The sequence below is a fragment of the Triticum aestivum genome, chromosome 1B (assembly GCF_018294505.1).
Source record: "Triticum aestivum cultivar Chinese Spring chromosome 1B, IWGSC CS RefSeq v2.1, whole genome shotgun sequence".
NCBI classification, from domain to species: domain Eukaryota; kingdom Viridiplantae; phylum Streptophyta; class Magnoliopsida; order Poales; family Poaceae; genus Triticum; species Triticum aestivum.
The window spans coordinates 202,003,872-202,017,045 of NC_057795.1; positions in this window are offsets into that span (position 1 = coordinate 202,003,872).

Genomic DNA, 13,174 nt, shown 5'->3' on the forward strand with positions numbered 1-13,174 from the left:
AACCCTAGATCCACCTCCCCTCTCCGCGCCGGACACGTCCGCGACGGCCGGACACATCCGCCGCCGCGCCCGCAGACAACCATCGCGCGCCACGTGGCCCCGGCCACCGCGCGCCGCCGCCGGCCCGCCAGGCCCGCACGGGGCCCCCCCGGCCCGCCAGGCCCGTGCGGGCCCCCCCGGCCCACTCCGCCGCCCGGCGCCTCCCACGCCCGAGCGCCGCCCGCTCCTCCGCGCCCGTCCGGCCCCGCCTCCGGCCGGCGAGCCGCCGGAGCTCGCTGGATCTGCCCCGCCTCCGGTCGCCCCCGACTGTGCCCCGCGCCGGCCCGACCGCGCCCCGCGCGGGCCTCCGCCGCGCCACCTCTCTCCTTCACCTCCGTCCGCCGGCTGCCGCCTGTCCTGGACGCGCCGCCCGGCCCCGCGGCCTCCTTCGCCGGCGCCGCCCCGGCTGAGCTGCGCCACCGCGCCTCCCCGTCCTCGCCCCGACCGGATCCGGTCGGATCCCGGCCTCCCCGAGAGCCTCTAGCCACCTCCTCCCCGAACTCCGGCGAAGCTTCCGGCGAACCTCGTGAAACGCTCCAGATCCAGATCCGGACGAACCCTAAGGTTGACCCCGTTTTTGCCTAAGTCCCTGAGATTTTTGACATTATCATGCCATGTTCATCGCATCATAACTCTGCATACGTAGCTCCGTTTCGTGCATGTAATATATCAAAATGTTCGCTGAGAGATGTTATTCATTTCATTCCATTGCATCATGTTCATTTGAGTTCATCTTGATGCCTGAATCATCGTTGCAAGAGTGCTATATGATGTGAATCTGCTGTCTGTTAACAGAACTTGATGATTTGTTATTTTTGTTGCATTTGATGTGTGCATCCTATGAGCATTAGCTCTACATGTGTTTTGTGCTACATCATGCCATCTTTACAGTGGTGTATGCCATGTATTTTTGTGATCAATGTGGTGACTAGAACAAGCATGCAAACTAGGCTTCATGATGTTGCTGATTTCAGTCCCTGTTCTGCTGTTATTTTGTATGCCATGTAAACTTGATGCTACAGAGAGATCCAAGTATATTTTGAGATACTTCAGTAAGGATGTTTTGTACATTTGGTTATTCTATATCCATTCATGCCCCTGTTTGCAATTATGGATTGGTCTAGTATGTCATTTTCTTGCTCTACTTTTGCTATAAAATGTTTCCTGGCAGTTTGTTTGCATGTTATTCAATTTTGCCAAGGTTGTTGTAGTTGATCCTTGCATGATATGAACTTGTTCTTGCCCTGGCTAGTTTCATAAACATGTATTCTTGCTTATGCTATGCTTATCTTGTCATGCAATGACTTGTGGTGAGTGTATCGAGCTCGTGAAGTAGTGTACTTGTTGTTGCTGTTTTGCTAGACTGAATCTATTATTTTGTGATGCTATGTAAACCTGCTGCTACAAGTCATTCCTTGCATAATCTGGAGATGTTCACTAAGGATGTTTTGTTCTAAAAGTCATGCTCTATCCATCCATGCCCCTGGTTGCATTTATATCCTGCTGTAGCTTGTTGCTATCTTGCTCCAAAGTTGCTAAATAATATTGCTGTCAGCCTGTTAACATTAAGTTCAATGTTGCCATGATTGTTGCTAGTGGTCCATGCACCCTATGAACTTGCTTTTGCCATGCTTAGCTTCACAAACATGTCTTCTTACTGTTGGTTGCCTTGTCATGCCATGTATTGCTCTGTGGTGAGTGGTACAAGCTCACCAACATGCCTACTTACCGCTGTTCCTGCCATGTATGAATCTGTCATATAATTTGCCATGTTTACATGGGTGCCATCATATCCTCTGATCCTTTTTGGCTCATGGTCAGTAAATGACTTTTGTTCTATGCAATTAGTAGATTCATGCCATGCCTTTGTTTGCCATGATAAGTTCCTGTAACATGTTGTTTGATAGCTCTAAACATTGCAACCTGATGTTATTTTCTGCTAAGCCTGAAACTGTTATTATTTGCAATCTTGCCACGTGTGTTTGAGCACGTTCTAGTGATTTCTGGAGATAGCTCAGTGTTCATGTTTTGTTATGCTTTACCTGTACATCATGCCCATGCCTTTTGTTTTCTTGTTGAGGTCCTGTAGCATGTTGTTTCGATACTTGCAAGATGCCTAGTTGCTGTTTTGGACAGATTGTTGCTATAACTTGTATAGTGTATGTGTGGAACTGTTGCTCCGTTTTGAGTGTGCTCTATATGAAACTTGCTTGTTTCTGCATGAAGTTTCATATTATCATGTTGCATTCATGTTTTGAGGTGTTTTCTTGATGTTTGTATGCATTTTGCATCAATGACATGTTTAACTTGTTTTGCTCATATCTTCTAGGCCGTAGCTCCGAATTAAATGAGCGTTATATGTAACTTGACTAGAATCTTGTGTAGATCATCTTGGTGCATCTTAACTTGCTGTTTAACAACTTGAACATAAGGTTTATTCAGATCTGGACCAATTTCGAAACTTGCATATGAGGACTTACCAGAATTGTTATATGTTGTTCCCGACCTCATTTAAACTTGCTTTGATGTGTTGCTCTTGTTTGCATCATCTCTTGCCATGAGTAGCTTCATGTAGTCTTGTCTTGCATCATACTTGGTTGTGCATCATGTCATGTTTATGTGTGGTGTGTTTACTATGTTGTGTGCTTCTCTCGATAGTTCCCGTTTCGTTGCGATCGTGAGGACTCGTTCATCTATGCTTGGTTCGTCTTCGTGGCTTCATCTTCTTCATGGACTCATTCTTCTTACTTGCGGGATTTCAGGCAAGATGACCGCTACCCTGGATCTGACTACTATCATTGCTATGCTAGTTGCTTCGTTCTATCGCTTTGCTGCGCTACCTATCACCTATTTATCAAGCCTCCCAATTTGCCATGTCAGCCTCTAACCTTTTGCACCCTTCCTAGCAAACCATTGCTTGGCTATGTTACCGCTTTGCTTAGCCCTCTTATAGCGTTGTTAGTTGCAGGTGAAGTTGAAGATTGCTCCATGGTGGACAGGGTTATGTTGGGATATCACAATATCTCTTATTTAATTAATGCATCTATATACTTGGTAAAGGGTGGAAGACTCGGCCTTATGCCTGGTGCTTTGTTCCACTCTTGTCGCCCTAGTTTCCGTCATAACGGTGTTATGTTCCCGGATTTTGCGTTCCTTACGCAGTTGGGTGATTTATGGGACCCCCTTGACAGTTCGCTTTGAATAAAACTCCTCCAGCAAGGCCCAACCTTGGTTTTACCATTTGCCTCACCACCACCTACTTTTCCCTTGGGAGTCGCTCTCTCGAGGGTCATCTTTATTTTAGCCCCCCCGGGCCAGTACTTGTCTAAGTGTTGGTCCGAACCGGGCAGGCTGCGGGGCCACCTTGGGGCAACTCGAGGGCTGGTTTTACTCGTAGGCTGACCTATCTGGTGTTGCCCTAAGGACGAGATATGTGCAGCTCCTATCGGGATTGTCGGCGCATCGGGCGGCTTTGCTGGTCTTGTTTTACCATTGTCGAAATGTCTTGTAAACCGGGATTCCGAGTCTGATCGGGTCTTCCTGGGAGAAGGTATATCCTTCGTTGATAGCGAGAGCTTATCATGGGCTAAGTTGGGACACCCCTGCAGGGTATAAACTTTCGAAAGCCGTGCCCGCGGTTATGTGCAGATGGGAATTTGTTAATGTTCGGTTGTAGATAACTTGACACAAGATCCGAATTAAAACGCATCAACCGCGTGTGTAGCCGTGATGGTCTCTTTTCGGCGTAGTCCGGGAAGTGAACACGGTTTTGGGTTATGTTTGACGTAAGTAGGAGTTCAGGATCACTTCTTGATCATTGCTAGCTTCACGACCGTTCCGCTTGCTCTTTTCTCGCTCTTATTTGCGTATGTTAGCCACCATATATGCTTAGTCGCTGCTGCAACCTCACCACCTTACCCCTTCCTTTCCCTTTAAGCTTTGCTAGTCTTGATACCCATGGTAATGGGATTGCTGAGTCCTCGTGGCTCACAGATTACTACAACAATAGTTGCAGGTACAGGTTATGCGATGATCATGACGTGAGAGCGATGTTTGCTTGTTTTGGAGTTCTTCTTCTGCTTCTTCTTTGATCAGGGGATAGGTTCCAGGTCGGCAGCCTGGGCTAGCAGGGTGGATGTCGTTTGAGTTCCTGTTTGTGTTTCATCCGTAGCTGGATGTTGATCTTGTGTATCATGATGTTGTATTCATGTGGCATGGTATGCCTTTTGTATGTATCCTTATCTATTATGTAATGTTGATGTAATGATATCCACCTTGCAAAAGCGTTTCAATATGCGGTTCTATCCTTGGTGGGACCTTCGAGTCTCTTTAGGATAGTATCGCATATTGGGCGTGACAATAGTAGATATGATCAACACAGAGATGTTCACCATTGATGACTACTCCATCTCACGTGATGGTCGGACATGGTTTAGTTGATCTGGATCACATATCATTTAGATGACTTGAGGGATGTCTATCTAAGTGGGAGTTCTTAAGTAATTTGATTAATTGAACTTAATTTATCATGAACTTAGTCCTGATAGTTTTTGCATATCTATGTTGTAGATCAATGGCCCCTGCTACCATTCCCTTGAATTTTAATTCGTTCCTAGAGAAAGCTAAGTTGAAAGATGATGGTAGCAACTACATGGACTAGGTCCGTAACTTGAGGATTATCCTCACTGTTGCATAGAAGAATTATGCCCTTGATGCACCGCTAGGTGAAAGGCCTGCTGCAAGAGCAGATGCCGATGTTATGAACGTCTGGCAAGCTCGATCTGATGGCTACTCGATAGTTCAGTGTGCCATGCTTTACGGCTTAGAATCAGGACTTCAAAGACGTTTTGAACATCATGGACCATATGAGATGTTCTAGGAGTTGAAGTTAATATTTCAAGCAAATGCCCGAGTTGAGAGATGTGAAGTCTCCAACAAGTTCTATAGCTGCAAGATGGAGGAGAACAGTTCTGTTAGTGAACACATACTCAAAATGTGTGGGTATCATAATCACTTGACTCAGCTGGGAGTTAATCTTCCAGATGATAGTGTTGTTGACAGAGTTCTTCAATCACTTCCACCAAGCTACAAAGGCTTCATGATGAACTGTAATATGCAAGGGATGGATAAGACAATTCCCGAGCTCTTCGCAACTCTCAAAGCTGCGGAGGTAGAAATCAAGAAGGAGCATCAAGTGTTGATGGTTAACAAGACCACTAGTTTCAAGAAAAAGGGCAAAGGAAAGAAGGGGAACTTCAAGAAGAATGGCAAGCAAGTTGCCACTCCCGAGAAGAAGCCTAAATTTGGACCTAAGCCTGAAACTGAGTGCTTCTACTGCAAAGGGACTGGTCACTAGAAGTGAAACCGCCCCAAGTATTTGGCGGATATGATGGATGGAAAAGTGAACAAAGGTATATTTGATATACATGTTATTGATGTGTACCTTACTAATGCTCGTAGTAGCACCTGGGTATTTGATACTGGTTCGGTTGCTCATATTTGTATCTCTAAACTGGGGTTACAGATTAAATGAAGATTGCCTAAGGATGAGGTGACGATGCGCGTCGGGAATGGTTCCAAGGTCGATGTGATCGCCGTCGGCACGCTACCTCTACATCTACCTCCTGGATTAGTTTTAGACCTGAATAATTGTTATTTGGTGCCAGCGTTGAGCATGAACATTATATCTGGATCTTGTTTAGTGTGAGACGGTTATTCATTTAAATTAGAGAATAATGGTTGTTCTATTTATATGAGTAATATCTTTTATGGTCATGCACCCTTGAAAGAGTGGTCTATTTTTGTTGAATATCGATTGTGGTGATACACATATTCATGATATTGATGCCAAAAGATGCAAAGTTGATAATGATAGTGCAACATATTTGTGGCACTACCGTTTAGCTCATATTGGTGTAAAGCACATGAAGAAACTCCATGCAGATGGGCTTTTGGAATCACTTGATTATGAATCATTTAATACTTGCGAACCATGCCTCATGGGCAAGATGACTAAAACTCCATTTTCCAGAACAATGGAGCGAGCCAATGACTTATTTGAAATAATACATACCGATGTATGCGGTCTGATGAGTGTTGAGGCACGCGGCGGGTATCGTTATTTTCTAACCTTCACAGATGATTTAAGCAGATATGGGTATATCTACTTAATGAAACACAAGTCTAAAACATTTGAAAAGTTCAAAGAATTTCAGAGTGAAGTGGAGAATCTCCATAACAAGAAAATAAAGTTTCTATGATCTGATCGCGGAGGCGAATATTTGAGTTACGAGTTTGGCCTTCATTTAAAACAATGTGGAATAGTTTCACAACTCACGCCACCTGGAACACCACAGTGTAATGGTGTGTCCGAACATCGTAACCATACTTTATTAGATATGGTGCGATCTATGATGTCTCTTACCGATTTACCACTATCGTTTTGGGGTTATGCATTAGAGACGGCTGCATTCACATTAAATAGGGCACCGTCTAAATCCTTTGAGACGACACCGTATGAATTGTGGTTTGGCAAGACACCCAAGCTGTCATTTCTTAAAGTTTGGGGTTGCGATGCTTATGTGAAAAAAGCTTCAGCCTGATAAGCTCGAACCCAAATCGGAGAAGTGCATCTTCATAGGATAACCTAAAGAAACTGTTGGGTACACCTTCTATTACAGATCCGAAGGCAAGATCTTTGTTGCTAAGAATGGATCCTTTCTAGAGAAGGAGATTCTCTCGAAAGAAGTGAGTGGGAGGAAAGTATGACTTGATGAGGTAACTGTACGTTCTCTCAAATTGGAAAGTAGCTCATCAGAGAAATCCATTCCCATGATGCCTACACCAACTAGAAGCTAATGATGATGATCATGAAACTTCAGATCAAGTTACCGTTGGACCTCATAGGTCGAATAGAGCGCGTTCAGCACCAGAGTGGTACGGTAATAATGTTCTAGAAGTCATGTTACTAGACCGTGACGAACCTATGAACTATGAAGAAGCTATGATGAGCTCAGATTCTGATAAATGGCTTGAAGCCATGAAATCTGAGATAGGATCCATGTATGAGAACAAAGTGTGGACTTTGGTGGACTTGCTCGATGATCGGCGAGCCATAGAAAATAGATGTATCTTCAAGAAGAAGACTGACGCTGATGGTAATGTTACCGTCTGCAAAGCTCGACTTATCGCAAAAGGTTTTCGACAAGTTCAAGGTGTTGACTATGATGAGACTTTCTCACCCGCACCGATGCTTAAGTCTCTCCGAATCATGTTAGCAATTGCCGCATTTTATGATTATGAAATCTGGAAAATGGACGTCAAAACTGCATTCCTTAATGCATTTCTTAAAGAAGAGTTGTATATGATGCAACGAGAAGGTTTTGTTGATCCTAAAGGTGATAATAAAGTGTGCAAGCTCCAGCGATCCATCTATGGACTGGTGCAAGCATCTCGGAGTTGGAATATATGCTTTGATGAGGTGATCAAAGAATATGGTTTTATACAGACTTTCGGAGAAGCCTGTATTTACAAGAAAGTGAGTGGGAGCTCTATAACATTTCTAATATTATATGTGGATGACATATTGTTGATTGGAAATGATGTAGAATTTCTGGATAGCATAAAAGGATACTTGAATAAGAGTTTTTCAATGAAAGACCTCGGTGAAGCTGCTTATATATTGGGCATCAAGATCTATAGAGATAGATCAAGACGCTTAATAGGACTTTCACAAAGCACATACCTTGACAAAGTTTTGAAAAGGTTCAAAATGGATCAGTCAAAGAAAGGGTTCTTTCCTGTGTTACAAGGTGGGAAATTGAGTTAGACTCGATGCCCAACCACTGCAAAAGATAGAGGGAAAACGAAAGTCATTCCATATGCCTTAGCCATAGAATCTATCATGCATGCTATGCTGTGTACCAGACCTGATGTTTGCCTTGCCATAAGTCTAGCAGGGAGGTACCAAAGTAATCCAGGAGTGGATCACTGGACAGCGGTCAAGAACATCCTAAAGTACCTGAAAAGGACAAATGATATGTTTCTCGTTTATGGAGGTGACAAAGAGCTCATCGTAAGGTTACGTTGATGCTAGTTTTGACACTGATCCAGATGACTCTATGTCACAAACCGGATACATTTTTATTTTGAATGGTGGAGCTGTCAGTTGGTGTAGTTCTAAGCAGAGCGTCGTGGCAGGATCTACGTGTGAAGCGGATTACATAGCTGCTTCGGAAGCAACAAATGAAGGAGTTTGGATGAAGGAGTTCATATCCGATCTAGGTGTAATACCTAGTGCACCGGGTCCAATGAAAATCTTTTGTGACAATACTGGAGCAATTGCCTTAGCGAAGGAATCCAGATCTCACAAAAGAACCAAACACACCAAGAGACACTTCACTCCATCCATGATCAATTCAAGGAGGGAGACATAGAGATTTGCAAAATACATACGGATCTGAATGTAGAAGACCCGTTGACTAAGCCTCTTCCATGAGCAAAACATGATCAACACCAAGACTCCATGGGTGTTAGAATCATTGCAATGTAATCTAGATTATTGACTCTAGTGCAAGTGGGTGACTGAAGGAAATGTGCCCTAGAGGCAATAATAAAGTTGCTATTTTATATTTCATTATTCATGATATATGTTTATTATTCATGCTAGAATTGTATTGATCGGAAACCCAAATACATGTGTGAATACATAGACAAACATTGTGTCCCTAGTGAGCCTCTACTTGACTAGCTTGTTGATCAAAGATGGTTAATGTTTCCTAACCATGGACATGAGTTGTCATTTGATAACGGGATCACATCATTAGGAGAATGATGTTATGGACAAGACCCATCCTTTAGCTTAGCATATTGATCATTCAGTTTTATTGATATTGCTTTCTTCATGTCAAATACATATTCCTTCAACTACGCGATTATGCAACTCCCGGATGCTGGAGGAATGCCTTGTGTGCTATCAAATGTCAGAACGTAACTGGGTGATCATAAAGATGCTCTACAGGTATCTCCGAAGGTGTTTGTTGGGTTAGCATAGATCGAGATGAGGATTTGCCACTCCGAGTATCGGAGAGGTATGTCTGGGCCCTCTCGGTAATACACATCATAAAGCTTGCAAGCAAATGACTGAGTTGGTCATGAGGTGATGTATTATAGATCGAGTAAAGAGACTTGCCAGTAACGAGATTGAACTAGGTATGAAGATACCGACGATCGAATCTCGGGCAAGTAACATACAGATGGACAAAGGAAATAATGTATGTTGTCATAACGGTTCGATCGATAAAGATCTTTGTAGAATATGTAGGAGCCAATATGAGCATCCATGTTCCACTATTGGTTATTGGCCAGAGAGGTGTCTTGGTCATGTCTACATAGTTCTCGAACACGTAGGGTCCGCACGCTTAACGTTCGATGATGATATTGTATTATATGAGTTATGTGATTTGGTGACTGAATGTTGTTCATAGTCCCGGATGAGATCATGGACATGACTAGGAGTCTCGAAATGGTTGAGAAGTAAATATTAATATATAGGACGATAGTTTCGGACACCGGAAGTGTTCCGGAATGTATCGGGTATTTATCGGAGTACCGGGGGGGGGGGGGTTACCAGAACCCCCCGACAGAATATATGGGCCATGAGAGGGGAGCACAGCAACCCACAATGGGTGGCGCACCCCCCCTATGGGATATAGCCGAATAGGAGGAGAAGAGGGGGTTCGCCCCCCTTTCTTCTCTTTTTCCCCATTCCTTTCTTCTCCGGTGGAAATAGGAAAGGGGGGGGGGAGGCGCCACTTGGGGAAACCCCAAGTAGGATTCGCTTCCTACTTGGGGTGCCCCCTGGCAGACTCTCCTCCCCTCCCACCTATATATATGTGGGGAGGGGGGCGCCTAGAACACACAACATCAATTGTTAGCTGTGTGCGGCGCCCCCCTCCACAGTTTACACCCCGGTCATATTTTTGCAGTGCTTAGGCGAAGCCCTGCGAGAATCACTATACCATCACCGTCACCACACCATCGTGCTGACAGAACTCATCTACTACCTCGACACCTTGCTGGATCAAAAAGACGAGGGACATCACCGAGCTGAACGTGTGCAGAACTCAGAGGTGCCATACGTTCGGTACTCGGTCGGTGGAGCGCGAAGAAAGTTCGACTACATCAATCATGTTGTGAAACGCTTCCGCTTATGGTCTATGAGGGCACGTAGACACACTCTCCCCTTCGTTGCTATGCATCTCCATGGTTAGATCATTGCGTGTGCGTAGAAACTTTTTTGTTTTCCATGCAACGATTCCCAACATAATCCTCCTCCATGCATCTCCTGCAATAACAAAAGATGAGCAGAGCTAGCTGGAATGCATAGCTTGTTAGCACGAAACACAAATCTATCATTAACGACGAACTTGTTGCATGTTCTCCCTTATTTATAATTTTGCAATACATCTTTAAAGTCAGCATCATGCACATATTGTTCTTTGATGGTCTCCAAACCAAACCTTTTAAAATCAAGTTGTGAAAGCATAGTATAACGACGAGACAATGCATCAGCAATAACATTTTGTTTACCCTTCTTGTGTTTAATGACATAAGGGAAAGTCTCAATGAATTCAACCCATTTAGCATGTCTACGGTTCAGTTTTGCTTGACTTTTAATGTATTTCAAAGATTCATGATCAGAATGTATAACAAATTCTTTGGGCCAGAAATAGTGTTGCCATGTTTCTAAGGTCTGAACAAGAGCATATAATTCTTTTTCATAAGTAGAATAGTTCAGACTAGCCCCACTCAGTTTTTCAAAAAATTATGCAACCGGTTTACCATCTTGTAGTGACACACCTCCTAATCCAATTCCACTAGCATCACATTCAAGCTCAAAAGTCTTATTAAAATCAAGAAGTTGGAGTAAAGGAGCATGTGTCAACTTATCTTTCAATACCGCAAAGGCTTCTTCCTGTGCAGTACCCCAAACAAAAGGCACATCCTTCTTTGTAAGCTCATTGAGAGGTGCAGCAATGGTGCTAAAATCTCTCACAAAACTCCTATAGAAAACCAGCGAGTCCAAGAAAACTCCTCACTTGTGTGACCGTTTTGGGCTGCGGCCAACTCTAAACAGCTTCAATCTTGGCTTTATCAACTTCAATTCCCTGTGGAGTAACAACATAGCCAAGAAAAGATAATCGATCGGTGCAAAACACTACAAAAAAATACACTTCCGTGATGATATGTGTTTGTCACAGTAGGTCACGTTTTCTGTCATGCATGTACATCCATGACAATTTTATGGCAGAATCAAGACAGTCATACCTGTGATGTCATAGAAGTGTTCCATGACATTACCAAAATTATCATCACGAAAGTGTCCACTTCCATGACAATAAATGGTGCGTCATGGAACTGTCTTCGTCAAGGGTAACCGACACATGGCATCTACCGTAATGGGTCGTCGTTAAGCTATCGGGTCCGGTTTTGGATCCGATAACCCGTTAACAGCCCGGACCAATGAGGATTTTCCACATGTAAAATTCCATTGGCCGGAGAAAACACGTGCTGGCTCACTGTTGGGACATATGTCATCCATTCATTGGACATGAGGCGCCTATGATACATCGATACGTGGCACGGTCCAACAGAGGCCCATTCCAGTGAAAAGGCCGACACGTTTGACTTGGTCAAAAGGTAATGGGCCGGCCCATGGAAAGCCTGTTAATGGCCTGTTCGTATATAGCCCATTTACGACCCGCTAACTCACGGCCCGTTACGACCTATCGGAATTAAGCCCAATAGCTTCATCTGGGTTGTCCAATATGATTCTAGCCCGTTGTAACTTCCAGCCCATGTATGGCCCATGATGTCTTTCGACCCATATGAGGCCCTTTGTAACTCTTGGCCCATTAACGGCCCGTGGTGAATCTGGCCCGCAATGAACAGTGTACGACTTTATACCCATTAACGACCCATTATTCCATTGGGCCATTTCCAACCTGTGTTATCTTTTGGCCTTCTCAGGGCCCATTTATTCTTGGGCTCATTTCCAGCATTCGGTACTTACGGCACATTACTGCCCTTTTCTGCTTGTGGGCCAAATTCAGCCCGTGGTTACAATCGGCCCATTTGCGGCCCGTTAATCCGTTGGGCCATTGAGGTAGTCCTGGATTAGGGGGTCCCCGGGCGTCCGAGCTATGTGATATGGGCCGGACTAATGGGCTGAGAAGATACAAGATAGAAGGCCTTCCCTCGTGTCCGGATGGGACTCTCCTTTGTGTGGATGGCAAGCTTGGCGTTCGGATGTGAAGATTCCTTTCTCTGTAAACCGACTCTGTACAACCCTAGGCCGCTCCGGTGTCTATATAAACTGGAGGGTTTAGTCCGTAGAGGCGATCATAATCATACATGCTAGACATCTAGGGTTTAGCCATTACGATCTCGAGGTACATCAACTCTTGTAACCCATATACTCATCAAAGTCAATCAAGCAGGAAGTAGGATATTAACTCCATTAAGAGGGCCCAAACCTGGGTAAACATCATGTCCCGTGCCTCCTGTTACCTTCGATCCTCAGATGCACAGTTCGGGACCCCCTACCAGAGATCGGCCGGTTTTGACACCAACATTGGTGCTTTCATTGAGAGTTCCTCTGTGCTGTCGAGAAGGTTCGATGGCTCATTCGATCATCCACAACGATGCAGTCTCGGGGGAGACTTTCCTCCCCGGCCAAATTATCGTATTCGGTGGCTTTGCACTGCATGCCAACTCGACCGACCACCTTGAGCAGAAAGACAACTACGCCCTTGGTTATAAGATCAGTTTTGGAAATATGAACTATGTCGCTGATATTCGAGGAGACTTGATCTTCGAAAGGTTCGTGGCCCCGACCGCTGCTCTGGCCTTACATCTAGAACAGACTACTAGGTCTAAACACAGGAGTTTAGATCCCGCTGGACTCCCTGCAATCATGGAACTTGCTACCAGAGATCTGGAGGGGACTGCGTCATCGGCAAACCCGAAGACGAACTGGGCTCCCCTTGTCGCTAAAGTGCCGGACTCTCCCTCGGACTTCAGATCTGAATTCTCGAGGTCCGTGTCAAGCGGGCGTGGACAGGAGGCTCTCACC